Below are 27796 nucleotides of genomic sequence, written 5' to 3'. Positions count from 1 at the left end.
CTACAATAATACGAAAATAACCTAAATCACCATAATAAATTGAAATTAACTAAGTAAATGCAAAGAAAGAAGATAATAAAGTCGCATAAATATGCTCCTATCAAATTTCCCCATACAAAACAAAGAAAACAAAACAAACCTAAACCTTCCAACAATTGCCTCAGGGATTTCCAATGAAACATGACATGTTAAGAATCACTACTCCTATAGATTTTAGCCATCCTTATCCTCGAGCTTATACTTAACCACAGTAACCACTCACTAGCTGATAGGATAGCTTAACTATGGAGCAAAGAGAATGGATGAAATTGAAGTCAAGAGAAGCTAGGAAAGGCTACAAATCTGGAGAAAGAAGTTCAAATACAAAGAAGATAAGGAAAGAGCAAGAAATAAGGAACATTATCCAACCTTATCTTATCCTATCTTAACCAACCTTATCCTTTCCTAAATCTAGCCTTATCCTATCTTATCTTATCCAAATCAGTTTGTGCCTTAATTCTAGTTATTTAAAAGGGATTAGTTATACATTTAAACACATAACTCATATTCTAGAAGTCTAATCCCTTATGTGCCGCATATATGCCATTCCTTGGAGGTTTAAGAGTTGTAATCCCTCTCTTACACCTATGCCGTGTGTTCTTATCCCTTTAGGTCTTGAAATCTACCCTAAAACATCCTTTCTAGAAGCCCTATCTTCCTCCTAAAAAGGTGCCGCACCTATCCCTCTAGAAACCCCAAATCCTTGCCGTGTATTACCTATCCCTTTCCCCCTTGGTTTATGAAAGCATTAAGCCTTTCCTCCTAGGATTGTGTAATCCTTTTCCCTTCAAAAATTGTGTATTCCCTAGCTCTATAAATACAAGTGTTTGCCGCACCATTCATACCATCCATTCACTCATTCATTCATTCATACATTCAGCCATCAAACACCATAATTCACACCATATCACCCTAGTGCCATAAGCAAGGAAGGAGAAGAGGACTTGTGCAATCTGCCATCAAAGGGAGTGCCATGCATGCCATTGGAGTGTGGAGCGTTTCTTGGTTCTTTCTATCCTTAGTTTTAGTTCAATGTTTATGTTAATTTGGTTTTCAATTATGATAAACATGTGGAACTAATTTCTTTATAGTTGGAGGTGAATTCGAAGCCATGATTATATGTTTTATATGAATTGATTACATCCAGTTATGGTTTCTTAAGCCTTGAATTGCTTATTTGAAGTTATCAAAACTTGTTTATGTATGTTGATTGGGGGTCGACACTTAATTTGCATGCATGAATTTGATGCTAGAGTATAAGGGAATTTCACCTAATCGTTACGAACTTATATTCACAAGTGGTGGAAGTCACTAGTCATGATTGTGTTAAGTAAATCCTTGGTATGAGTATCATGCTTTTCATAGTTACGAATGCCTTGTCAATGCTTATGGTTTTCAAAGAACTTAATGACCTTTGATATGATTTTCTATCATGCTTTTCATAGTTAGGGAACTTGATAAGGATAATTTGGCTGTGATACGTATCCCATCCAATTCAATGAATTAAGGAAAATTTGAAAGTTAATTTATGCTTTTCATGGTTAATTTGGGGCATTGTCATTCATAGTCTAAAGGAATAATAACTGGAAATTGGTTTGTATGCATATATCATGTGTGGAGAAGGACCCTTTAACTAGCCTTTCACCCATTTAATTCACCCAAATTCGTTTTTACAAAGTGTTTTATACAAAGTTTCTTTTTTAAGTTTTAAATTTGTCAAAAACAATCCCCCTTTCATTTAGTCTTGTCATTTGAGTCAAAATCTGTTTTCTTTTAGTCTTTCGAGTCAAGTTAAGTTTTATTTTCGTCAAAATCACCTGTTAGGTCAAGAATTGAGTCTTTTTGATTGTTTGTTGTTTTAATTGTTTTAAGTTATTTTTAAGTCTATAGAGTCCAGTTTTGTGTTTTTGAGTCTTAATTATGTTGATTAGCATCCCTAGTTAATCCCCGGTCTAGAATGATCCCTACTTGCATATATACTACAATTTTCATAAATAGGGTTTAATTTGTGTGTCAAGTTAATTTTCACACCAAATTTTGGTGCCGTTGCTGAGGATTAGCAAACTTGCTAATCCCTTTTGTTTGTGTCGTGTCAAAGTGTGTAGTGTGTGTCCATGTGTCTCTTTGTTTGTGGTTGCCATGCCCCTTTAAAGTGGTTGCTGATTTATTTTTGTTCTTTGTTTCAGGTACTAGTTTATGACTCGTCGTTCTTAACCTATTTGTGCAAACATATTGGATTTTGACGACGATTTTGAACGAACTTTGAGAAGAAAGAGGAAGCAACCAGAACCTAATCCACCTAGTTCAAGTTCAGAGCCCGAATCTGAATTTGAAGAAGAAGAAAGCATGGCGGCGGACAATCTAACAATCAAAGAACTTTCGGCCTTGGGATTAGACAATGATGTGCCTTTATGCATTCAATATCCTATGCCAGCTCAAGGCAAAACCGATGTGTTCAAATTGAAGTCTAGCTTGTTGCATCACATTCCCAAATACTATGGGCCGTCCATGGAAGATCCAAACAAGCATATTAAGGAGTTTGAAGTGGTATGTTCAAGCATGACACCCATCAATGTCGATGGGAACATTTTGAAGATGAAAGCCTTTCCATTCTCTCTTTTGGAAAAGGCTAAAGATTGGCTATACAAATTGACACCCGGAACCGTCACTTCTTGGGAAAGCCTGAAGCAGGCATTCTTAGAGAAATTCTTCCCAACTTCAAGAGTGATTCTTTTGAGGAAGAAAATTAGTGGCATTCAACAAAACCAAGGGGAGTCTTTTCCACCATATTATGAACGTTTCAAGACTCTAGTTGCATCATGCCCTCAACATCAAATGAAGGAAGAACTTTTAATTCAATATTCCTACGAAGGACTCCTTCCAATTGAGAGATAAATGCTAGATGCCTCGGTAGGGGGTGCTTTGGTTGACAAAACACCGGTGGCTGCCAATGTCTTAATTGCAATTCGAGCCTTGAATGCACAACAATACGAAGGTGTTGGAAAAAGAGACACCCCACGGCAACAACAAATGAATGAGGTAAGTGCAATTTCTGAAATCCAATCTCAATTAGCTAATCTCACTATGCTTGTGTCTCAGGTTGTTGAATGATCCAAAGTGCAAGGAAGTACACCAAGCGTGTGTGGCGTGTGCTCTATGCAAGGGCACCTCAATGATCAATGTCCTCAATTGATAGAGAAAGGAGGATGGGAAAGCGCCAATGCCATAGGTTATCAAGGCTAAAATCTGCAAAGGAATGATCCATACTCAAATACATACAATCTGGGATGGAGATATCACCTAAATTTCAAATGGAGGGAGCCTCAACAACCTCAAACTCACAACAATGGAGGAGGATTTCATCCACCACCTCCTAGGATATATCAAAAGCCATTCACACAATCTCAACCTCAATCACAACCTACCCAACCAAATTTAGGTTTGTCAATGAATAATGATATTGTTCTTCAATTACTAACTACCTTGTCGCAGGGCTATCAAAATGAAGCCAAGGAGATGGGAGAATTGAAGAAGCAAATGGGGCAAATGACGGAATTCATGGGCCAATTCAGAGAGGAAGGTAAATTGCCTAGTTCAATAATTGTCAATCCGAATGGAGGTTTTGAAATCGCCAAGGCAATCACGTTGAGAAGTGGTAAGGAGGTTGGAACCACCCTAAAACCGTCCAAAACAAGCCAAGAGGAGGAAAAGCTGCTCCAAGATGGGGATGAATTGGACAAAGCCATTGCAAGGGTGGAACAAACCTTGCCGCAGCCCCCTAGTGTCCCAAAACCATCCCACACCACCAAGGTATGTCTGAATTCGAATTTTTCTAGTTCTATTCCACTAAATGTGCCCTTTTCTAGCAGGTTTAGGCAATCAAAGAAAGAAGAGAATGAAAAGGACATTCTGGAAACCTTTAGGAAAGTTCAAGTCAATATCCCACTCCTTGATGCAATCAAGCAAGTTCCTAAATATGCTAAATTCTTGAAAGAGCTTTGCACAACAAGGAAGAAGATTTCGAACAAGGAGGTGGTCTAGGTAAGTGAGAATGTTTCAGCGGTGTTACAAAGAAAACTACCACCTAAATGCAAAGATCCGGGTAGTTTTACAATTCCTTGTGTTATTGGCAATACTAAGTTTGAACATGCTATGCTAGACTTAGGAGCTTCAATTAATGTCATGCCTTACTCAATTTATTCATCTATGAACTTAAGAGAGCTTAAAAATGATGTTGTGATTATTCAATTGGCCGATCGTTCTAATGCCTATCCAAAAGGAGTTTTGGAAGATGTTTTGGTGCAGGTTAACAATTTGATCTTTCTAGCGGACTTTATGTGCATGATATGGAAGATTCAACCCATTCTACACCATTGCCGATCCTACTTGGGAGACCTTTCATGAAAACAGCTTGCACCAAGATCGATGTGTTCAAAGGGACTTTAACGATGGAATTTGATGGGGAAGTTATTGATTTCAACTTTCTGAAACTATTAAATATCCTAAAGATGATCATTCTTGTTTTTCTATTGATATATTTGATTCATTGGCGTAGGACTTTCTTGATTCATTGGATAAAGATCCCCTTGAAACAACAATTGCCGAGGGATTGGGCTTAAAACCTAATCCGGCCATGCATGATGATGAAGTTGGCGAGATGGTGGCTGCACTTGAATCATTACCACAATATCAAAGCAAGCCCCCAATCCCAATTTCAATTCCCGTTTCTACTAACAAGTTGTTACCTTCAGTGATTCAGGCACCCATTCTAGAACTTAAACCATTGCCAAGTCATTTGAAGTATGTCTATTTGGGAAACAAAGAAACGTTGCCCGTCATTGTTTCTTCATCACTCACGGCAATGGAGGAGGAGAAATTGGTTCGAGTGTTGAAAGAGCACAAAACAGCCATAGGATGGACCTTGGCCGACATTAAGGGAATTAGCCCTACAACATGCATGCATCGCATACTTCTAGAGGAGGGGGCTAAACCAACTCGAAAGGCTCAACGTCGACTCAACCCTCCAATGATGGAAGTTGTGAAGAAAGAGATTATCAAATTACTTGATTGTGGAGTAATTTATCCTATCTCGGATAGTCGTTGGGTTTCACCAGTTCAAGTTGTGCCAAAGAAATCCGGAGTGATGGTGGTGAAGAATGCCGAGAATGAGCTTGTGCCAACCCGTATCCAAACAGGTTGGAGACTTTATATTGATTATAGGAAGCTCAACGCCACCACAAGGATAAATCATTTCCCTTTGCCGTTCATTGATCAAATGCTTGGAAGGTTAGCCGATCATTCTTTTTATTGTTTTCTTGATGGTTATTTGGGATATAATCAAATTGTCATAGCTCCGGATGACCAAAAAAAAACCACTTTCACGTGTCCCTTTGGTACTTTTGCCTATCGTCGCATGCCATTCGGTTTATGCAATGCACTTGCCACCTTTCAAAGATGCATGGTCAATATATTTTCAGATTTTGTGGAGAAGATTATTGAAGTTTTCATGGATGATTTTAGTGTATTTGGTGATTCGTTTGATGATTGTTTACATAATCTCACTTTAATCTTGGAACGATGTATTGAAACTAACCTTGTTTTAAATTGGGAAAAATGTCATTTCATGGTAAAACAAGGCATAGTTCTAGGGCATATAATTTTGGCCAAGGGTATTGAGGTTGATGAATCAAAAATAGATCTTGTACGCTACTTTCCCTCTCCTACTTCGGTTAGAGAGGTTCGTTCTTTTCTTGGACATGCAGGATTCTATAGGCGATTTCATCAAGGACTTTTCAAAAATTTCCAACCCCCTTTTCCGACTTCTCCAAAACGATGTCCCATTCAAGTTCGATGAGGAATGTGAAAAGGCCTTCAAACACCTCAAGGAGATGCTCACTTTGGCCCCCATCATTGTTCCACCAGATTGGAGCCTTCCTTTTGAGCTTATGAGCTTATGTGCGATGCCTCATATTATGCATTAGGAGCTGTTTTAGGCCAAAGGAAGAACACGCAACCACATGTCATCTATTATGCATCCCGAACCTTGAATGATGCCCAATTGAACTACTCCATAACGGAAAAAGAACTTCTTGTTGTTGTTTTTGCTTTAGATAAGTTTCATTCTTATTTACTTGGCACTAAAGTTATAATTTACACTGATCATGCAGTGTTGAAGTACTTACTCACCAAGAAGAAGGCTAAACCAAGGCTTATTCGATGGATGCTTCTACTTTAAGAGTTTGATATCAAAATCTGGGATAAGAAAGGAGGTGAAAACGTGGTGGCTGACCACTTGAGACATATGGTGCATGAAGAAGATGCCATGCTTATCCCAGAGACATTCCCAGATGAGCAGCTGCTGTCCATTGAGGTAAGTGAGCCATGGTATGCCGATTTAGTGAATTATTTGGTGTCTAAACAAGTTCCAAGCAACCTAAATAAACACCAACGTGATAAACTTAAAAATGAGGCTCGATTTTATGTGTGGGATGATCCTTATTTGTGGAAATATTGCACTAACCAATTCATTCATAGATGTGTGCATGAATCGGAGTTTAATTCAATTTTAACTTTTTGTCACACTTATGCATGTGGAGGTCACTTTGGCACTCAAAGGATAGCACGTAAAGTACTTGAATGTGGTTTTTATTTGCCTACTATCTTTAAGGATGCTAGAACTTTTTGGATATCATATGATTGTTGTCAAAGAACCAGAAACATTGGTTCAAAAGACCAAATGCCGCAAGCCCCCATCTTTGTGGTTGAAATTTTTGATGTTTGGGGTATTGATTTTATGGGTCATTTTCCTTCATCTCATGGTTTTGTTTATATTTTACTTGCAGTTGATTATGTTTCGAAATGGGTGGAAGCAAAAGTCACCCGTACTAATGATTCCAAAGTGGTTGCAAAATTTGTGAAAACTAACATATTTGCAAGATTTGGAATGCCCAGGGTTCTTATAAGTGATGGGGGCTCCCATTTTTGCAGTCGAACCATTAAGGTATTGCTCAAGAAGTATAATGTCACACATAAGGTGGCAACACCTTATCATCCTCAAACAAGTGGGCAAGCCGAAGTTTCTAATCAAGAAGTCAAACAGATTTTGGAGAAGACCGTTGGGCCAAATTGGAAGGATTGGAGCTTGCGTTTGAATGATGCATTGTGGGCATATCGTACGGCCTACAAAACACCAATTGGGATGTCCCGATTTCGGCTCATCTATGGGAAACCATGTCATCTTCCCGTTGAATTGGAGCACAAAGCACATTGGGCTGTCAAAACCTTCAATATGGATATTGATGCTGCTGGAATCCATAGGAAGCTTCAATTGAGTGAGCTTAAGGAAATAAGGAATGAAGCTTATGAGAATGCCCGAATTTACAAGGAGAAAACAAAGGCATTCCATGACAAGATGATTCGTAGCAAGACATTCTCAATTGGGCAGAAAGTGTTACTCTTCAATTCTCACCTTCAATTGTTTCCAGGTAAGTTACGTTCTAAGTGGATTGGTTCTTTTGTTATTACTAATGTCTTTCCTTATGGTGCAATTCAAATTCAAAGTTTAAAGACCAAAAACGAAGTCAAAGTATGAACATCGGTTGAAGCCATACTATGACCACTTTGAGGAGCATGTAGTGGAGGATATACCCCTCCATGCCGTGAGCTCCAATGAAGCCTAAAACGAGGTATTGTCCAGCTGGAAGATGTTAAAGCAAGCGCTTCTTGGGAGGCAACCCACACAAATAAAGAAGAACTAGGAGGCTCCAACACTCCATAACCAGATTTGCGTTCCTAAACCCTACTCTTTATTGCGTTTAATTTGCCATGTTTGTCATGTTTGTTAGTTGTGTTATTTGGTTGTTTGTTTGTGAGTCTATGCTTAAAACAGTGAGGACAATATTTGATTTAAGTGTGGGCGGGTAAACAAGCTATTTTTGCATGATTTTCATGGGATTTTATCACCTATCACTTCTAAAGTTGTTATTCACTGTTTTCAAATGTTTTTAGTGTGTTTTGAAGTGTTTTTATGTGTCTTAAACAGAAAATCCGAAAATTTGAAAACCAATTCGAAAAAGAGTGTTTTAAAAACCCAAAAAGGGTTGTTTTTAGAGTTGTTTTTGTTTTTATGCTTGTTTGTGTCTTAGGGTACCTTCCAACACAATGATGAGGATTTGGTTTTTAATTACATGACTATTAAAGAAAGTTACAAACATGGATGGAAGTTTGATATGCTCTTTGGTTTATGCTTAGTTATAGTTGACATTTACAAATTCACATGTAATCACAAAGGAAAAAAAAATCAGTTTTTGTAACATGCTTGAAAGAAGAAACTCAAACTAACGTTGCAACCCTAAGAGACTTGAGCCTAAACATTCTTTAGACAGTTATTAATCTTGATGTTTTTGTTTTGTAAAGTCGTTGCATGATCTCATTATTCTTTGCTTGGTCGCTACTTAGAATGCTTTTTATCACTATAGTTCCAAATACTAGAACTCATGCCCATTTCATTCAAAGCATAAAATTGATTAGCATAACAAATAATTAGATGAAGTTGTTTAGTTAAACCAGAGCCAAAAGGCCTTACCCTTTGCATATGATTAACCCCTTTAAGCCTTAGCTAGCCTATTTTCTTTGTTAACCACATTATCCTTACCTAGCCTATAATAGGACTATCCATACCCTTATTCTTAAAGGATAGTAAAGCATGACTTAGAGGGAACTCCTTTTGATCTAAAAATTGCAGAAAAAACAAGTGTGGGGGAAGGATTTTCGTAGGAATTCTATGAGGTTGTACATGTAGTGTGCCAAAGAAAAAGAATAGGGCACAGAAAAAAAAAAAAAAAAAAAACGTGAAAAAGAAAGAAAAAGAGTTGAAAATAAGTGAGAATGAACTCACAAGTGTTGATTGTTGAAGAAAGGGTCCAAAATTTTGAATTCGACGCTAAGTTTTCTGTGAATCTTCCTTTGGTGTTCAAAGATGATTTCTGCATCAAAAGTGAATTCTAAGTGTCAATTTCATTACTTTGCTTACTATTGCTTTAAGAACTTTTGTTTATCCTTATCTTTCTTTGTTAGCCAATACCTTAGCCCCGTTACAACCCTTAGACTTCTATCTTGATTGTTATGTGTTTCAATATGTGGAGTTTAAAATTGGTTTGAGCATATGGTATCCTTGGTTCTCGCGTCTAAGTAGTGGCATTCCATTCATGAGATCATATACATGTTGATAATTCCAAAAAGTGCCTTCTTTGATTATACATATGTGAGTATTAGTCTAATATTTACATCAATCTTCTCGCATATACTTAGTGTAGGGAGTGTAGTCAAAAAATCTGTGTGAAAATAGAGTGTATCCAGTGAGGAATTGAGGGAATTCTCTAAGGCATGTTACTACATTCAAAATCATGTTTTATTTGATGAAATGCGAGCTAGTATGTGGTGATTATGGTTAAGTGTATGCTTAAGAGTAGGGATAACTAAAATCTAAGTGAGTGGTGGCCTTTAATATGTCATGTTGCATTGGAAATCCCTGAGGCAATTGTTGGAAGGTTTAGATTGTGTTTTGTTTGTTTTGTTTATTTCATTTTGCTCGAGGACTAGCAAAAGCTAAGTGTGGGGGAATTTGATAGGAGCATATTTATGCATGCCATTGGAGTGTGGAGCGTTTCTTGGTTCTTTCTATCCTTAGTTTTAGTTCAATGTTTATGTTAATTTGGTTTTCAATTATCATAAACATGTGGAACTAATTTCTTTATAGTTGGAGGTGAATTCGAAGCCATGATTATATGTTTTATATGAATTGATTACATCTAGTTATTGTTTCTTAAGCCTTGAATGTGATTTGCTTATCTGAAGTTATCAAAACTTGTTTATGTATGTTGATTGGGGGTCGACACTTAATTTGCATGCATGAATTTGATGCTAGAGTATAAGGGAATTTCACCTAATCGTTATGAACTTATATTCACAAGTAGTGGAAGTCACTAGTCATGATTGTGTTAAGTAAATCCTTGGTATGAGTATCATGCTTTTCATAGTTACAAATGCCTTGTCAATGCTTATGGTTTTCAAAGAACTTAATGACCTTTGATATGATTTTCTATCATGCTTTTCATAGTTAGGGAACTTGATAAGGATAATTTGGTTGTGATGCGTATTCCATCCAATTCAATGAATTAAGGAAAATCTGAAAGTTAATTTATGCTTTTCATGGTTAATTTGGGCCATTGTCATTCACAGTCTAAAGGAATAATAACTGGAAATTGGTTTGTATGCATATATCATGTGTGGAGAAGGACCCTCTAACTAGCCTTTCACCCATTTAATTCACCCAAATTCGTTTTTAAAAATTGTTTTATACAAAGTTTCTGTTTTAAGTTTTAAATTTGTCAAAAACAATCCCCCTTTCATTTAGTCTTGTTATTTGAGTCAAAATCTGTTTTCTTTTAGTTTTTTGAGTCAAGTTAAGTTTTATTTTCATCAAAATCACTTGTTAGGTCTAAAATTGAGTCTTTTTTATTGTTTGTTGCTGTTTTAATTGTTTTAAGTTAGTTTGAGTCTATAGAGTCTAGTTTAGTGTTTTTGAGTCTTAATTGTGTTGATTAGCATCCCTAATTAATCCCTGGTCTACAACGATCCCTACTTGCATATATACTACAATTGTCACAAATTGGGTTTAATTTGTGTGTCAAGTTAATTTTCACACCACTAGCTTGCATTTAATCAATTAAAACAACATTTTGAATATAGTAACATGCCTTAGAGAATTCACTCAATTCCTCACTAGATATACTCTTTATTTTCACACAGATTTTCTGACTACACTCCCTATACTAAGTATATGTGAGAAGATTGATGTAAACATGTAACTAGCACTCACATACGTTATATCAAAGAAGGCACTTTCTGGAATTATTAATACGACATGTATATGATTTCATGGAATGCCACTACTTAGAAGCGAGAACCAGGGATACCATATGCTCATACCAATTTCAAACTCCACATATTGAAACACATAACAATCAAGACAGAAGTCTAAGGGTTGTAATGGGGCTAAGGTATTGGCTAACAAAGAAAGGTAAAGATAAACAAAAGTTCTTAAAGCGATAGTAAGCAAAATAATGAAATCAACACTTAGAATTCAACTTTTAATCGCAGAAATGAACTTTAAATACCCATGGGAGATTCACACAACACTTAGGGCCAGATTCAACTTTTTGGACCCTTTCTTCAACAACCAACACTTGTGAGCTCATTCTCACTTATTTTGAATTCTTTTTCTTTCTTTTCTGCACACTTTTTTTTTTCTTTCTTTTTTGTGCCCTTTCTCTTTGGCACACAAAACGTACAACCTCATAGATTTCCAACGAAAAACCTTCCCCCAAACTTGTTTTTCTGCATATTGTAGATCAAAAGGAATTCCCAACAAGTTATGCTCAACTATTCTTTAAGAAAAAGGGTATGGATAGTAGTATACTAGGCTAGGTAAGGATGGCTCACAAAGAAAATTAGGCTAACTAAGGCTCAAAGGGGTTAAACCTACAATACATATGCAAAGGATAAGGCTTTTTGGCTTGGGTGGTAACTAAACAACTTCATCTTGTTATTTGTTATGCACTCAATTTTATGCTTTGAATGAAACGGGCATGAGTTCTAGTATTTGGAACTAAAATGATGAAAACACATTCTAAGTAACAACCAAGCAAAGAAATAATGAGATCATGCAGCGACTTTAGAAAACAAGCATATCATGATTAATAACTCTCCAAACAAAGAATAGGCTTAAGTCTCTCAAGGTTGTAGCGTTAGTTTGAGTTTCTTCCTTCAAGCATGTTACAAAAACTGATTTTTCCTTTTTGTGATTACATGTGAATTCGTAAATGAAACTATAACTAAGCATAAACCAAAGAGCATATCATACTTCCACCCATGTTTGTAACTTTCTTTAACAGTCATGCAATTAAAAATCAAATCCTCATCATTGTGTTGGAAGGTACCCTAAGACACAAACAAGCAACAAAAACGACTCTTTTTCGTTTTTCTCAAGCTTTTTCTCGATTTTTTTCAAATTTTTGTAATATGACACATACTAAAACACTTTAAAATAGTGAATAACAGCATTAGTAGTGATAGGTGGTGAATTTCGAAAATACGTCATGAAAAGCATCTATTTACCCCCCCCCACACTTAAGCCAAACATTGTCCTCAATGTTGCAAACATAGACGCATACGCAAGAAATCAAACAACTAACACACATGACAATAATGGCAAAGAAAAAGCAATAAAGAGTAAGGTTAAAGAACTCAAATCTAGTTTTGGAGCCAAAGATTCCTAGGTCTTCTTTATTTAAACACATGGGTTGCCTCCCAAGAAGCGATTGCTTTAACATCTTCCAGTCGGACGATACCTCCTATTAAGCTCCACTAGGGTCCACGGCATGGAGGGGTACACTTTCCACGACATGCTCCTTGAAACACTCGTAGTAAGGCTTCAAACGGTGTCCATTCACTTTGAATTCATGTCCTGTCTTTAAACTATGAATTTGGGCTACACCATAAGGAAAGACATTAGTAACAACAAAAGGACCAATCCATTTAGAACGCAACTTACCTGGAAACAATCGAAGGTGGAAGTTGAAAAGTAACACTTTTTACCCTATAGAGAACGTCTTGCTACGAATCATCTTGTCATCAAAAGCCTTCGTTTTCTCCTTGTAAATATGGGTGTTTTCATAAGCCTCATTCCGAATCTCTTCAAGCTCATTCAATTGAAGCTTCTTATGAAGACTAGTCGTATCTATATCTATGCTGAACGTTTTGATTGCCCAATGCGCTCTGTGCTCCAACTCAACCCCAAGATGGCACGGTTTTCCATAGATGAGCCGAAATGGAGACATCCCTGTTGGTGTTTTGTAGGCTGTACGATACACCCACAATGCATCATTCAAGCGCAAGCTCCAATCTTTACGAGTTGGCTAAACTGTCCTCTCCAAAATCCGCTTGATTTCCCGATTAGACACCTCGACTTGCCCACTTGTTGGAGGATGATAGGGTGCCAAGACTCTATGTGTGACTTCATACTTCTTAAACAGCGCCTTTATGGTTCGATTGCAAAAATGGGAACCCCCATCACTTATAAGTACTATTGGCATTCCAAATCTGGTAAATATGTTAATGTTGACAAAATCTACAACCATTTTGGAATCATTAGTACGGATGGTTTTTGCTTCCACCCATTTCGATACATAATTAACCGCAAGTAACATATAATTGAAACCATGAGATGAAGGAAAATGACCCATGAAATCGATGCCCCAAACATCAAAAATTTCGACATAGTAGATTGGGGTCTGCGGCATTTGGTATTTTGGACCTATATTCCCTGTTCTTTGACAACGTTCACAGGTTATGCAAAAAATTCTAGCATCCTTAAATATAGTAGGCCAATAAAATCCACATTATAGAACTTTAAGGGATGTCCTTTGAGTGCCAAAGTGACCCCCACATGCATATGTGTGATAGAAAGTTAAAATTGAATTAAACTCCGAATCATGCACACACCTACAAAGAATCGGATCAGGGCAATATTTCCACAATTATGGGTCATCCCATACATAAAACCATGCATCCTTTTTAAGTTTATCACATTGGTGCTTGTTTAGGGTGCTTGGAATTTGTTTAGACACCAAATAATTCACAATATCAGCATACCATGGCTCTCTTAACTCAATGGACAGCAGCTGCTCGTTTGGGAACGCTTCTGGGATAAGTAATGGCTCCTCATCATGCACCAAATGGCTTAAGTGGTTAGCCACCACGTTCTCACTTCCTTTCTTGCCCCGGATTTTGATGTCAAACTCTTGGAGAATGAGCATCCATCAAATAAGCCTTGGCTTGGCTTGGCTTCTTTATTCGTGAGCAAGTATTTCAATGTTGCATGGTCAGAATAAATTACGACTTTAGTTCCAAGTAAATAAGAACAAAACTTATCTAAAGCAAACACAACAGCAAGAAGTTCTTTTTTAGTGGTGGAGTAGTTCAATTGAGCGTCATTCAAGGTCTGGGAGGCATAGTAGATGACATACGGCTGCTTGTCCTTCCTTCGTCCCAAAACAGCCCCTATTACATAATTTGAGGCATTGCACATAAGTTCAAAAGGAGGACTCTAATCTAGTGGAATATAATAGGGGCCGAAGTTAGCATTTCCTTGAGGTGATTGAATGCCTTCTCACATTCATCATTAAACACAAATGGCACATCCTTCTGTAGGAGTCGGCATAGGGGTGTTGCAATCTTAGAGAAATCTTTGATAAAACATCTATAGAATCCTGCATGTCCAAGGAAAGAACAAACCTCTTTCACCGAAGTGGGAGACGGTAAGTTGCATATAAGATCTATTTTTGATTTATCAACTTTAATTCCCTTATCTAAAACTATATGACCTAAAACTATGCCTTGTTTTACCATAAAGTGACATTTTCCCCAATTTAAAACAAGGTTAGTTTCAATGCATCGTTTCAAGATCAAAGTGAGATTAGCTAAACAAGCATCAAACAAATCACTAAAAACACTAAAATTCTCCATGAAGACTTCAATAATCTTCTCAACATAATCTGAAAAGATACTTAGCATGCATCTTTGAAACGTGGCTGGTGCATTACATAAACCGAATGGCATTTGACGATAAGCAAAGGTACCAAATAGACAAGTAAAAGTGGTATTTTCTTGATCATCCGGAGCTATGACAATCTGATTATATCCCGAATACCCATTAAGAAAGCAATAAAACGAATGACCAGCTAACCTTTCAAGCATTTGATCAATGAACGGCAGAGGAAAGTGATCATTCCTTGTGGTGGCGTTGAGCTTCCTATAATCGATGCAAACTCTCTAACCTGCTTGGATATGGGTAGGCACAAGTTCGTTCTCTTCATTCTTCACCACAATGACTCCTGATTTCTTTGAAACAACTTGAACCGGTGAGGCCCACTGACTGTCCAAAATTGGGTAAATCACTCCACAATCAAGAAGCTTGATGATCTCCTTCTTCACAACTTCCATCATTGGAGGGTTGAGTCAGTGTTGAGCTTCTTGAGATGGTTTAGCCCCATCCTCCAAAAGTATGCAATGCATGCATGTTGTAGGACTTATCCCCTTGATATCGGCCAAGGTCCATCCAATGGCTGTTTTGTATTTCTTCAATACCCTTACCAATTTCTCCTCCTCTTATGCCGTGAGTGTGGAAGAGATTATGACCACCAAAGTCTCTTGGGCTCCCAAGAAAACATACTTCAAATGATTTGGTAACGGTTTAAGCTCGAGGGAGGGTGCCTAAATCACTGAGGGTAACAACTTATTAGAAGAAATAGGAATTGAATTTGGGTTTGGAGACTTACTAACATGTTGTGGCAACGATTCAAAGCCAGCCGTCATCTCGGCCATTTCTTCACAAAGAGGCATGGCAAGGGCATCCTCATTCCTACCGTGTGTATGCACAATTTCTGCCCCTTGGTTTTTGAGTCCCATTCCTTTTGCAATGGTAGTTTCAAGGGCATCCCTATTTAGGTCTTGAAGATATTCCTGCGCCAACGAATTAAGTATATCAATAGAAAAACAAGAATGATCATCAATAGGATACCTTATAGCTTCAGAAATATTGAAATCAATAATGTCGCCATCAAATTCCATTGTCAACATCCCCTTGAACACATCTATCTTGGTGTGGGCTGTTTTCATGAAGGGTCTTCCAAGTAGGATCGGCAATGGAGTAGAATGGGCTGAATCTTCCATCTCAAGCACATAGAAATCGGCTGGGAAGATTAAATGATTAACCTGCACCAAAACATCTTCCAAAACTCCATTCGGATATGCATTAGAACGATCGGCTAATTGAATAATAACTCTATCATTTTTCAGCTCTCCTAAGTTCATAGATGCATATATAGAGTAGGGCATAACATTAATGGATGCACCTAAGTTTAACATGGCATGCTCGAATTTAGTATTGCCAATAACACAAGGGATCGTAAAACTACCTGGATCCTTGCATTTAGGGGGCAGTTTTCTTTGTAAAACTGCTGAAACATTCTCACTTACCCGTACCACTTCCTTGTTCGAGATTTGTTTCCTCGTTGTGCAAAGCTCTTTCAAAAACTTGGCATACTTTGGAACTTGCTTGATTGCATCAAGGAGCGAGATATTGACTTGCATTTTCCTAAATGTCTCTAAAATGTCCTTCTCATTCTCTTCTTTCTTAGATTGCATAAATCTATGAAGGAAAGGCACATTCGGTAGAATATTGTTAGGATTAACTAAATTCGAACCTAACTTACCTGTATTGGACAGCTTAGAAGCTTTAGGGGGTTGTGGCAAGGGTTGTTCTACCCTTGCTGTGGCCTTGTCTTCTTCCTCCTCCTCGAGCAGCAGCTTCTCATCTTCCTTTTGGCTTGATTTGGATGTTTGTGGGTCGGTTCCAACCTCTTTGCCACTTCTTAACGTGATTGCCTTGGCGGTTTCAAATCCTCTCTTTGGATTTATAAAGGTTGAACTAGGTAGTTTGCCTTGTTCTCTAAACTGTCCCATGAATTCCGCCACTTGCCCCATTTGATTCTTCAATTCACCCACCTCTTTGGCTTGATTTTGTAGTCCCTGCATCAACGAAGTTAGTATTTGAAGAATTTTATCGTTATCCATTAACGAACCTAAATTTGGTTAAGCAAATTGTGGTTGAGGTTGTGTTGAAGCGAATGGCCTTTGAAATATCCCGGGTGGGGTGGCTGTCTAAATCCGCCTTGTTGTTGAGTTTGTTGATGCTCCCTCCACTTCATATATTGGGTGATCTCTCCAGGCCGGATTGTAAGTGTTGGAGTATGAATCATACTTTGGCTGATTGTGGCCTTGATACCCAATGACGTTGGCACTTTCCTATCCCCCATTCTCTATCAATTGAGGGCATTGATCAAAGGGGTGTCTTTGCACAGAGCACACGCCACAAGTACTATTTCCTTGCATTTTTTATCCTTCCACAACCTGTGACAAAAGAATAGAGAGGTTAGCTATTTGAGATTGAAGTTCTGGAATTAAACTTACCTCATTAACTTGTTGTTGCCGTGGGGGGTCTCTTTGTCCAATTCCTTCATATTGTTGTGCATTCAAGGCTTGATTTGCAATTAAGATCTTTGCATCAACTGGTATTTTGTCAACCAAAGCACCTCCTGCCGAGGCATCTAGCATTTGTCTCTCAATTGGAAAAAGTCCTTCGTACAAATATTGAATTAGAAGCTCTTCTTTCATTTGATGTTGAGGGCATGATGCAACTAGAGTCTTGAAACGCTTATAATATGTTGGAAAGGATTGGGCCTTGTTGAATTCCACTAATCCTCTTCCTCAAAAGAACAACTCTCGAAGTTGGGAAGAATTTCTCTAAAAACGCTATCTTCATGCTTTCCCAAGAAGTGACGGTTCTAGGTGCCAATTCAAAGGGCCAATCCTTAGCCTTTTCCAAAAGAGATAATGGAAAGGCTTTCATCTTCAGAATATTGCCATCCACGTTGATTGGTATCATACTCGAGCATACTACTTCAAATTCCTTAAGATGCTTGTTTGGATCTTCCATGGACAACCCATGGTATTTGGGAATGTGATGTAGCAAACTAGACTTCAATTAGAACTCATCAGTCTTGCCTTGAGCTTCCCTAGGATATTGAATGCATATAGGCACGACATTGTCCAATCCTGAGGTTGAAAGTTCCTTGATTGTTCGATTGTCCACAGCCATGTCTTGTTCCTCTTCCAATTCCTCTTCAATTTCAACTTCAGATTCAGATTTGGAACTAGAACTAGGTGAATTGAATTCTGGCTGCTTCATTTTCCTTCTCAGAGTTCGTTCGAAATCGTCGTCAAACTCCAATATATGCTCACGAACAGGTTGAGAACTTTGAGTCATAAACTAATACCTAAAACAAAGAAAACAAAACAAAATCAGAAACACAAGAAAACGAAAACATAAACATATGGGAAGATTAGCAATTTTGCTAATCCCTGGCAACGGTGCCAAAATTTGATGTGGTAAAAACTAACACACAAATTAGACCCTTTTTAGACAATTGTAGTATACGGAAGTAAGGATCATTCTAGGCCGGGGATTAGAAGGGATGCCAATCAACAAAAATTAGACTTAAAAACACAAAACTAGACTCTAATGACTCAAAACTAACCAAAACAAACAAATTGACTCAAAATAGGAACTAAAGGGTGATTTGGACGAATTCTAAACTTAACTTGACTAACGAGGAACATGTTTGAATGAATTTTAAAACTAAACTAAGTAACTTGCAGAAAACAAACTAATTGATACTAAATTGGGGTGAATGAAGCAGGTGAAAGGTTAGCTAAAGGACTCTTCTCCACACATGACACATATGCAACACAAATCGATCTCCAATTACTATTCCTATAAACCATGAATGATAATGCCCCAAGTTAACCATAAGCTGCACAAATTAACCATCAGGTTTTCCTAAATTCATTGAATTGGACTTAGCGACGTAATCAAATTATTCTTATCAACTTCCCTATATGAATAGCATGATAGAGATTCATATCAAAGATCATTAAGTTCTGTGAAAATCATAAGCATTGACAAGGCATTCGTAACTATGAACTGCATGATACTCCTGCCAGGAATTTACTTAATACAATCATGACTAGTGATTTCCACTACTTATAAATATAAGTTCATAACTATTAGGTGAAATTCCCTTATATTTTAGCATCAAATTCATGCATGCAAATTAAGTAGGCCTCCTTAATCAACATACAAGAATAAGTTATCAGTCAAATAGATAAGTAAATTGCATTCACGATTTATGAAACAATAACTGGATGTAATCAATTCATATCACACATATGTTCATGGCTTTGAATTCACCTCTAGCTAAAACGAAATTAGTTCCACATGTCTATCATAACTGAAAACCAAATTAAAACAAACATTGAACTAAAAACTAAAGATAGAATACACCTAGAAACGCTCCAGCAATCCAGAGGCCTTGAATGGTAGGTACAGCTCCAAGCTCTCATTCCTTGCAAGCTGTGGCACTATGTGTGTATATATAGGGTAGGGTTCACGGCACCATCCTTTGAGGACAAGGATAGGGCACAACACAATTATAGGAGAAAAGGAATTAATTTGTTTGCATGATTTGAGGACTTCTAGAATCAGATATGCATTGTTAAAACATGATAAGGACTCCTAAATTCAGATGGGAAGCATTTAGAATAGGATAAGGACTCCTTTTGCAGCTAGAGATAAGTTTAGATAATGTTGGATTAAATACAATAATGTTTGGATAATATGGGATAAGATAAGATAAGACTGGATAAGATAGGATAAGGTTGGATATGATAGGGTTAGTTTGGATAAGATCTCCTTGTTTTCAGCTGATTCCTTGTCTTCCAAGCCTTAATTTAATTTTTCCAGATTTGTAGCACATTTTTAGCATCATTTATCACCAAAAACGTCCATCCATTATGCTCTATACACATGTTATCCAATCCAAGTCCAAAAGTACTCCAAATTGCTCCATTTTGTCCTTTTTTGTCACTTTTGCCAATTGAACCTACAATAATACGAAAATAACCTAAATCACCATAATAAATGGAAATTAACTAAGTAAATGCAAAGAAATAAGATAACAAAGTCACATAAATATGCTCCTATCAATGGACGTAGTTATTCGATTCTAAATTATTTTCTCATCATGGTAATTAAATAGTACTCGTTGTTATGAACACGTGAGTGCGAGTTTGGCTCGAAATGGACTTGAAATGAAAAAGTTATGCTTATTTAAAGTACGTTAACAACAGGTAGAACTGTCCACGCGTGTGTTAATTATCCAGTGTTAGAAACATTGTTTTTGATAAGGGGACATATTTCGTGTAATCTGAAATGTGTACCAAACCTTATCATTTTTCTTCCTTTTAAAACCTGTCCCATGCCCTGTCTTCACTCACCACCAATTAGATTTTTCCCCACACTTGCACCCAATCAGATGTTTCTTCTTGCTATCTAATCAAAACTCACATTTTCCCTCTCTCTCTCTCTCTCTCATCTTCTCCTTCTTCTCTCCCTCACAGTAACTCTCTCTTCTCTGCAACAACAAGGAACATACATCAAATCTCACAGATTGAGCTTGCAACCACCATCATACACTCCTCTCATCCTCACGAACCTAACCATACAAACTGATCGTGAAATGGTCGAGTTGGAACACCCAACTCGGAAGCTTGGACTCAGGTGAGTTTTTCCTCGATGTGTTCCCAGCCGAGTTACAAGCTTCAAGTCCATCGAGTTAATAGCCTAAGTTTGAAGTCAAGTTGACGTGGAAACACACGATTTAGAGGCGAAGAAAATAAGTTCGAACTTTTCGAGATTTTTTTTAGGCCATTTTCCATCCATTTTTGTATTTTTGGATGGTACATCTTGTTTTACTCTTCCCCAACTTCGTTTCCATATAAAGCACGTTGAAAATGGTTGAGAAATGAAGAACATATGTGATTTTGAAAAATTTCCTAGTTTCTGGCGAACCAGACGGCGAAGGACCACCGGAGAAGAAGACCGAATATTCTGTCAAAGTTGACGGAATATTCTGATGCCATCAAGTAACACCGTTAACTAGCATCGTCACTGTTCAGCAGAATATTCCGTCAAGTCTTATGGAATATTCCTTAGGTCTGTCAGCACGTGTGGTAGTGGGCTAGGCGGCGCGTCCAGCCTCCGGCCGGCGAGTGCTTGATGTGTACGGGTCCGTGACGTTGAGTAGAATGTTTTGGTATATTTAAACCCTCTGTTTAAGCAAACTATGGGGGTTTTTCCTAGCCTTTAAGTATATGTTTTAATTAATTAATTAGTATAGTTATGTCACATATAGGTGAGAACTATCCCAAGGATGTACGAGGACAAGCACGGTTAGGAGGCTACAATCCATTGACATATCAGTGAGTGGGCATTTTGTTTTTATATATTATATATAGAGTTTTATAGTTTCCATAAATGCTTTTAGATAGATTTTACGCCTATATTCCATGATTTATTTAATTTTGAAAATGTCATGGCATATTCACATACATTATATTTGCTCATCATACATGCTTGCATCGGTGTAGTACTCGCCCCGGGCCAGGACCAGTCTTTCATGCGTATGTGCACATCGCACCGCATGCTCACTTTGGATCCATTGTAGGTGTTAGTCCTGTCCAGTGGTGAAGCTACGTGAGGGCGAGGAGTGGCGGCCGCCACTCCTTTCGCCGAAAAACATGCCTAGGAGCTCTAGTTCAACCCTTCTGCTCTTGTCGAAATCGAGGGTCAGGTGCTGGTTCTCTCTGGATTTGCAGATGAAGGAGTTGGATTTTCAAAGGAAGGGCGATGAGAGAGAAGGTTGGGTGGAGGGAACGAAGGCGTCGAATTTTCAGCGGCTGCAATGTTCTGGCTTTCTACAAACCAGAATGAGAGAAGAAGACGATCAATTTCTATTCAAAAAGCATCCTAAGTCACGTGCTATCTAGTCCATGTGAGTTTTAAAGTAAAACAATAAGCGATGTGTTGTACACCACCTAGGTCACGTGGGAGGCTAATAGCCTTACCATTTTTTATTAAAAAAACAAAAAGGGTCGACTTTCTAAGAAAGTCCACCCCACCCAAATTAACTCCCTAATCCTCCATTTCCTAAATCCCACTCCACCCCACCGAAGTCCACCATCATCAGCACACCACCAATCTCTTCCCCAAACTTCACGTACCTATCGACACTTCAAGATCAACTTAACTAGGCATTTCATGATCAATTTGATATTTATATTTATTCTATGTGTTTGAGAATAACTTTGCTTAATTGCAAGGAATTAATGATCTTATTAAAAAAAATGATGGAAAAGGGTTATGCTAAATTGTTGTTTGTATAAAGATTATGAATAAAAAGTTGTAATTTATCATTTAATATTTCAATGGTATTTTCATCTAATTTTTTTTTAGTTTGAATATTGGGACCACCCGATATAAAATCCTGGATTTGCCACAACTTGGAGGAGAAGGCTAGGATGCGATTGATGAATGATGCGAACTAAGTAAGCACACAAATTAAAACCCTCTTGTGACAATTGTAGTAAAGATGCAAGTAGGGATCGTTCTAGACCGGGGATTAGGAGGGATTACTAAATCACTTGGACACTGACTCAAAAACGTAAAACAAACGTTAAAAACACTAAACTAGACTCAAAGAATGCAAAACTAAACAATAAAACACTAAAACAAACCAAAAGACTCAAAGAATACAAAACACTTATAAACACAAATTAAGACACTTTCTAACTAAATTAGACACTAAGGTAAAGGGGGATTGAGGTTTTGACGAAAATAAATTAAATGCACAGATTGTAAATTTAAGGCAGAATGTAAATATGAATGTGATGAAAATATGGATGAATGCTAGCTAGAAGGTTCTTCTCCACACATGTCACACTTGCATACACTTTGATTTTTAGTTGGTCTTTCGATAAATTATGAAACTCAACACCCCGGGTTAATTAGGTCCGCTTAAATTAACCGTCAAGTTTTCCTTAAGTTAATGAATTGGATGATTGCATGCGACAACCCAAAGCATTCCCCACAAGTTCCCTACATGAATTGCATAATAGAGAAACAAGCAAGAATCATTAAGTATCATGAAAACTATAAGTGTTGACGAGGCATTCGTTACTATGATTGCATGAAACTTATGCCAAGAATTCATTTAACACGATTGTTTATAAGCAACCTCCACTACTTGTGAATATAAGTTCATAACTATTAGGTGAAACTCACTTATATTCTAGCGTCAAATTCATGCATGAACATTAAGCGTGCACTCTCAATAAACATACACAAACAAGTTATCAATCAAACAATAAAATGAATTGAATCCAACATTCATGAAATTCCAACCAAAAGTAATCAATTCATATTGCAAGCATAAACATGGTTTCGAATCACCCCCTAGCTAACTAGGGGGATTTAGCCTCTCATGGTCACAAAAAGAGAATTACAAATGAATTTAAACATAAAGCACAAAGGATTGATTACACCTAGAATGCCCAACGAATCCACGTGAATTGGTGCGCGTCGAAGCTCCTCTTTCCTCTTCTCCTTTCTGCGGCAGATTGGTTAAATGGTGTTGGTGGATGATTTGCGGGTTTAGGGATGGATTTATGGAGGTTGGGTGGTGCGGCAAGGTGGTGTGGTGGTGTAGGAAGGTGTGTAAGGTGATGGAGAGTGGTGGAATGATGGAGGAAGGCTGGTATGGTGGCTGCACTGGAAGGGAAAAGGTGCGGCTAGAAAGAATTCTCCAATATGGTGCTGCGGCTGATTGGGTTTTTTATGGGAAAAAGTGGCTGAATAATTTATGAATGGGAGAATTAGGGTGAATGCTGATTATGGATCGTGATTGGCGACAGAGAAGAAAAAGGGGTGCAGGTGGCTGCGGCAGGATTTTTTTTGTGTGACTTAGGGTGGATACGGCTTAGGGAGAATGCTGGAAATTCATGGGGAAGGCACGGATTGCAGGGCCAAATGGAAGGGTGGCTGCGGCTGTATGATTATGGAATGGGAGTCACGGCTTAGATAGAAATTAGGGTGCATGATAGAATGGCAGCCACGGCCTTGTAAGGCTAATGGGATTTTTGTGGCTGTTTTGTTTTATTATAAAAATGAAAATAAAATGGAAGGCTACGGATTGAATTTGGGAGAGAAATAGGTTTAATTAAAGGGTGCGGCTGCAAGGTTAGAGGGCTAGGGTTTAGAAGCATGGATTTGGGCCTAAATGCCCCCCCTTGCACGGCAAGGATAGGGAATTGGGCTAAAGCCCACGGCATTGGGTGTTAAGGGCCCTAGGGCCTTCGTTTTGTGTCCTAAAGCGCCTACTGATAGGAGCATATTTAGGCGACTTACTTAGCTTGTTTTCGTGCATCTATGTTGTTAATTCATAGTTGTTTTAGTAGTTTAAGCCATTTTCGTATGTTTTTAGGTTCATATGGCTAAGGAAGCAAAAAGATGCATTTTGGAGCATTTTGGAGCAAAATTGGGCTTGGAATGGATAGCATATGATTGGAGCCAAAGTGTTGGACGAATTTGAAGGCCTTGTATTCATTTTGGACATAAAACAAAGGGCCTAGCCCATTCTCTCTTAAACCAACCCCAAGGCCATGCATTTCCTTCTAATTCCAAAGCCCACAATCACTTCAAAAGCCATGCAAAGAACCATCCATTCCATCAAAAACAATCCATCAATTCACATGCAAAACCACCATTAACACACATGCACCCAAACAAAGCCAACCTAGCTAACCCTACATGCATTCTTTATGCAACTCTTCATCATTCCACCATTCATTCTTTATTCCACAAACATCTCACATGCATTTCCACCTTCCTACTTCATCATTTCACCACATTCTCCCTCTTTAACTCATTTCATTATTCATTCACTTTGCATTCATTCAATTCCACCCCACATGCACCCTTTATTCTTCATCATTGCAACCATGGCACATTTACACCAACAAAACAACTCCCATGCCGTGGCCTACTTATATTCCCATTTCCTTTCCAACATCTCACATGCATTTCCACCTTCCTACTTCATCATTTCACCACATTCTCCCTCTTTAACTCACATGCATTCATCATAATACACAAACACATTAAACAAATAGCCATATACACCTCCACTCCTCCTATAAATACCCTTGCATTCATTCATTCAAGCATCATCTCATTTCATACACAACACACCACAAACACTTCCATCTTCTCCCTAGCCGTGAGTTTCTCTCCATTTCCCTTCCATTTCTCCTCCATTTCTTCCATTTCCATAATCCCCCAATCCATTCAACACACCAACAACATCCCTTAGTCCTTGTGCCACAATAAAGAGGAAGATAAGAGGGCCTAAACGTTCATACAATTCACGTTTGAGTTGTTGGAATGTTTACGCGTTTCTTTGATTTCAATGTTTAAATTCAATTCTCTTTGTTTTGTAATATGAGGAATGGAAGAGAAGAGTGCCTAAACGTTCATACAATTCAAGTTTGAGTTGTTGGAATGTTTAGGTGTTTCTTTGATTTCAAAGTTATGAGGAACTAAACCCTTTTTGGCTAGGGGTGATTTCAATACCATGATTATTTATGTAATATGAATTGATGAATTCCGGTTATGAACTCTTGATTCGTGAATGCAATTGGCTTAACTATTTGATGATTAACTTATTTGTGTTTGTTGATTGAGGGTCGACACTTAATTAGCATGCATGAATATGTGGCTAAAGTTTAAGAAGGTTTCACATAATCGTTACTAACTTATACTTGAAAGTAGTGAAGGTCGCTTGTCACGATCGCGTTAAGTTTAATTCTTAGCATGAGTAACATGATGTCATAGTTGCAAATGCTTTGTCAATGCTTATGGTTTTCATTATTCTTAATGATCTTCAATTGTATCTCTATTATGATGACATGTAGGGAACTTTTGAGAATATTTTGGGTTGTCGAATGATGCCATCCAATCCAATAGTATAAGGAAAATCTGAGGGTTAACTAGTGATGTCACGGTTAATTTGGGGCATTGTCATTCATAATTCAATGAAGGAATAACTGGAAATTGATTCATATGCATAAATATCATGTGTGGAGAAAGAACCTCTAGCTAATTCACCAACCATCTTATTTCATCAATTACATTCTGTCTAGTTATTAACTTGTTTCGTTATTTCAATTTTCATCAAACCTCAATCCCCCTTTTGCTTTAATGTTCAATATAGTTAGAAATCAATTTAGTTTGTGTTTTTAAAGCATTTTGATTCTTTTGGTTTGTCTTAGTGTTTTAACGTTTAGTTTCACATTCTTTGAGTCTAGTTTAACGTTTTATATTGTTTTTACGTTTTAGTTTAAATTCGTCCAAATCCAATTCCCCCCTATTTCGTTGAAGTCTTAGTCTTAATCTTTCTTATTTTTAGTTTTGCTTTCTTCAAGCATTAAATAGTGTTTTATATTGTGTTTTTATGTTTTTAAGTCAATTTAGAAGGTTTTAGCAAGCCCTCCTAATCCCCGGTCTAGAACGATCCCTCACTTATCCATTCTACTACAATTGTCAAACGAGGGTTTAATTTGAGTGTCAAGTAATTCTCGCATCAAATTTTGGCGCCGTTGCCGGGGATTAGCAACTTTGCTAGTCCCTTGTCTTTATTTTTATTTTTTTGTTTTTCGTGCATTCTTATTTCAGATTCTTAGTTTGTTTGTTTTCTTGTTTTTCAGGTACTGTGTATGACTCGTAGCTCTCGGCCTATTATAGAAAGCATCTCCGACTTTGACGGTGATTTTGAACGCACTTTGAGGAGAACGAGGAGTCAACAAGAGCCACCACCACCTCCACCACAACCTGGGCTTGAAGAGGACGAAGTAGGTGTAGAAGAAAAACCCACGGATCAGATTTTTGAAGAAGAACAAGCCATGGCAGCAGATAATAGAACCATCAAGGAGCTTTCGGCCTCGGGTTTGGATAATGCATTACCTCTTTGTATCCAATACCCCACGGCTGCAGAAGGGAAGACTGAGGTGTTTGAACTCAAATCCAGTTTGTTACACCATATTCCGAAGTTCCATGGCTTGTCTATGGAAGACCCCAACAAACACTTGAAGGAGTTCGAGGTGGTTTGTTCGAGCATGACCCCCGTCACTGTGGACGAGAGTATATTGAAGATGAAGGCCTTTCCAATTTCACTTATGGACAAGGCCAAAGATTGGCTCTACGAACTAGCCCCGGAAACTGTGACTTCGTGGGAAAGTATGAAGCGTGCTTTCTTGGAGAAATTCTTCCCTACTTCGAGAGTGATTCTCCTACGAAAAAAAATTAGTGGTATTCAACAGAATCATGGTGAGACATTCCCGGCTTATTATGAGCGCTTCAAGGGCCTTGTAGCTTCATGTCCTCAACATCAAATGAAGGAGGAACTTCTCCTTCAATATTTCTATGAGGGCCTCCTTCCTATCGAACGTCAAATGCTTGATGCATCAGCGGGAGGAGCATTGGTAGACAAAACACCAAGGGATGCCAAGACTCTCATAGCCAACCGAGCGCTCAACGCTCAACAATATGAAAGAGTGGGCCAAAGGGAAGCCCCACGGCAACAAAGTGTAAATGAGGTGAGTGTTATTTCTGAAATTCAATCACAACTTGCTAATCTTACTTCTCTTGTTTCTCAGGTTGTGATTGGTCCAAAAGCACAAGAACACGAAGTTTGTGGCGTGTGCTCAATTCAAGGGCATCCATCCGACAAGTGCCCTCAACTAATCGAGAATGGTGGGTGGGAATCTACCAATGCAATTGGTTTCCAAGGACAAAAACAAAACAACCCATACTCGAACACTTACAATGCCGGATGAAGGGACCATCCAAACTTCAAATGGAGGGAGCCACAACAAGCTGCCCAACAAGGAGGATTTAGGCCAAACCCCCCTGGTTTTTATTCCAAGTCGTATGCACCCCAACAACCCCAACAACCTTCGACATCATCTCATTCAGGTACGTCCTTGGAAAGTAATCAAGCTATGCAATTACTAACCTCTATTTCGCAAGGGTTGCAAAATCAAAACAACCGGATAGAAAATAACGAGAAGGAGATGATGGATATGAAGAAACAAATAGGGCAAATTTTTGAGTTCCTTGGACAGA

The 27796-nt window shown here is 38.0% G+C and overlaps 1 pseudogene; it reads right to left on the bottom strand.

The window, feature by feature from the left end:
- The window catches only part of LOC125472111, a 66270-nt pseudogene extending 49626 nt beyond the window's left edge, over window positions 1-16644 (bottom strand).
- Between the last annotated feature and the right edge of the window lie 11152 nt (window positions 16645-27796).

Source organism: the organism of the source record quoted next, unplaced genomic scaffold (genome assembly GCF_019419815.1).
Source record: "Pyrus x bretschneideri cultivar Hongxiangsu unplaced genomic scaffold, Pyrus_bretschneideri_v1 Contig64, whole genome shotgun sequence".
NCBI lineage: Eukaryota > Viridiplantae > Streptophyta > Magnoliopsida > Rosales > Rosaceae > Pyrus > Pyrus x bretschneideri.
This window is presented reverse-complemented; position numbering and strand designations above follow the sequence as displayed.